At 35.6% G+C, this 3,139-nt stretch overlaps 1 long non-coding RNA gene across 1 annotated transcript in view; it reads right to left on the reverse strand.

Annotated features, from left to right (window-relative positions):
• Positions 1-935: 935 nt before the first annotated feature.
• Positions 936-3,139, reverse strand: part of LOC118761724 — an 18,649-nt gene continuing 16,445 nt past the window's right edge. The window contains exon 3 of the long non-coding RNA XR_004997595.1: positions 936-948. This is a non-coding gene — a long non-coding RNA (uncharacterized LOC118761724). The remainder of the gene's footprint in view (positions 949-3,139) is intronic.

Below are 3,139 nucleotides of genomic sequence, written 5' to 3' on the forward strand. Positions count from 1 at the left end.
ATCTCAGATCAACGAACCCTGTCGAGTAACGTTACTCCAGAGATTCCAAGGAGGAACCTCATTTCGGCTGTTTGTATGTGCGATCGTACTCTTTTGGTCATTATGCAACACTTATGACTGTAGGTGAGGATAGGCACGAAAAACGATTGTTCGTTTCATTTCCTTGATCTTTAATACGCCAGACACAGCCAAACAGTCTCACACATAAAAAACCTGTTGTTTCGTTTGATATGATGCGTATACATACATACATACATATATATACAAATATTATATATATATATATATATATATATATATTAGAGAGAGAGAGAGAGAGAGAGAGGAGAGAGGAGAGAGAGAGAGAGATAGATAGATAGATAGATAGATAGATAGATAGATAGATAGATAGATAGATAGATAGGTAGGTAGGTAGGTAGGTAGGTAGATAGATAGATAGATAGATAGATAGATAGATAGATAGATAGATAGATAGATAGATAGGTAGGTAGGTAGGTAGGTAGGTAGATAGATAGATAGATAGATAGATAGATAGATAGATAGATAGATAGATAGATAGATAGATAGATAGATAGATAGATAGATAGATAGATAGATAGATAGATAGATATTGATCTATGCTTGTCTTTTTCAATGTACATTGTTCGAGGACATTGGTTACTGAATATCTTGTTCCGCTAGATTTTATTAGGCTTGTTTTTAGTGTAGTATCACGTTTCTGATGTGATATAGGTTGAAAAACAACGTATCGAGTTGTGTATACTCGTTGTATAGTCTATATGTTTTAAGTTCTTAATTTGTTGTTCCTAAGGTTTGTGTTGTGTTATCATGTCGAGTATCGGTGGTTGAATAGTTTTTCCTTAATATGTTTAGTTCGCTTGTTGCTTTGTATTATAATTTTAAGTTAACAATATCCTTTTTGGGAGTAAGTTCTTTGTTTTATAGGTACTGCTTTGTAACTATAAGTCAATACTAATGGTTTTCATTTTATGCTGTTTCTTATAGTAAATAGCAGGTGTTCGCGTATTGACCATACTAGGCTAATGTTTCGCTCCTGCTGCTTACTATTGGTTACCAGGCAGCGTTTACATTTTTAATGCTGTTGACACTGCCGGATTCGATAGTTACTGTCAAAGTGTTGAAACTATAGTGATATCCGTTTGGCGGCTGATGATAGGGATACATATTTGCTCTCTTTATTTCACATCCAGCAGCAACACGAGTGAGGACACATTACAAATACAGAGGACTTTTAAGACTAGGAAATACCCACCACCGAACCAGTAACTAACAGCCTTTAAGGATGAACTGTGGATGAACATTAAATGAGCATTAAATTTAAGAAATTCTTTCTAAGAAGAAATGAACACTTACGAAAATTACTTTGAAATTACTTATTTATATATATACTCTTTACTCTCTCTTTTACTTGTTTCAGTCATCTGACTTCGGCCATGCTGGAGCACCGCCTTTAATCGAGCAACTCAACTCCGGGACTTATTCTTTGTAAGCCCAGTACTTATTCTATCGGTCTCTTTTGCCGAACCGCTAAGTGACGGGGACATAAACACACCAGCATCGGTTGTCAAGCAATGCTAGGGGGACAAAACACAGACACACAAACATACACGCACACACATATATATACATATATACGACGGGCTTCTTTCAGATTCCGTCTACCAAATCCACTCACAAGGCTTTGGTCGGCCCGAGGCTATAGTAGAAGGTGCCACGCAGTGGGATTGAGCCCGGAACCATGTGGTTGGTAAGCAAGCTACTTACCACACAGCCACTCCTGCGCTATATATATATATATATATATATAGATATATATATATATAATATTAATATTTGTTTTTATGTTCAGTTACAATATTTTCCAGTATAGGCACAACGGGGCGGGTAGTCGATTACACCAACCCCAGTACTCAATTGCCACTTAATTTAGTGAGCCCGAAGGATGAAAGGCAAAGTCGACCTCGGCGGAATTTGAACTCAGAACGTAGCGACGGACGAACTACCGTTAAGCATTTCGTTCAGCGTGCTTACGATTCTGCCGGCTCGCCGCCTTATATTCAGTCACAATAAAAACAATTTTACACATTAACCTGATGGGTTACTCTATACTTTTGTAGAGTAAAAATTTATGATTCCTATACAAGAATGCTGTTGACAGTGACTTCGATGTTTCGTCGGTCGATGGTTTAGATGGCCGAAGCCTCTAAATCACTGTCAACAACATCCTTGTATAAAAACAGTGTGTGTGTATGCGTATGTGCGTATGCGCGCGCATTTGTATAGGCACAAGTATAATCGTCACTAAAGTGACCGGGGGTGCTACACAGCGCCAGCATTGTTAGAAATAGGAGTCAAAACAACAGTTAGCCACGCGAGAACACTTATCTAACGACTGACAAGGGGAACAAGCTTCCTACAGCAAGAAAAATGGAGTCATATCATCGATATTTCAGATTTGAAAATGATTTATGATTCATTATATATATATATATTATATATATATATATATATATATATAATATATATATATATATATACACACATACATACATACATACATATATATATACATACATACATACATAAATACATACATGCATACATAAATACATACATACATACATACATACATACATACATACATACATACATACATACATACATAGCGTACATTATATAGCGTTTGATGTGAAGTACGCGTGCGTTTGATGTACACCATATTACATTTGGTATGCATATAGTTAAGTATATGGAGAGACTATTTAGTAATCATCGATTGTACTGTATACTTACCTAACAGGAAAAATGTCTGCTCCCAAATAATTTATAAGTAACAAGCACACAACAAAGCATAACACAATCTTCTACAAGTTTCTTTGCAGTTAGAAAAGATTAATGTATCTATTACTGTGTATTTTAGTAAACTGATAACATTTTATCGTCATTTTTAATCTCAGAAACTAAGAAACAAATAAAAGGAACTCTTTAAGACGGTTAATCAGTCAGGGAAATTTTCGTTTCTCCCCGCCTCGTATTCATGATGATGAAGATGATGATGATGATGATGATGATCATCATCATCATCATCAACTTCTTCTTCTTCTTCTTCTTCTTCTTC

Source organism: Octopus sinensis, linkage group LG2 (assembly GCF_006345805.1).
Source record: "Octopus sinensis linkage group LG2, ASM634580v1, whole genome shotgun sequence".
Lineage (NCBI taxonomy): Eukaryota > Metazoa > Mollusca > Cephalopoda > Octopoda > Octopodidae > Octopus > Octopus sinensis.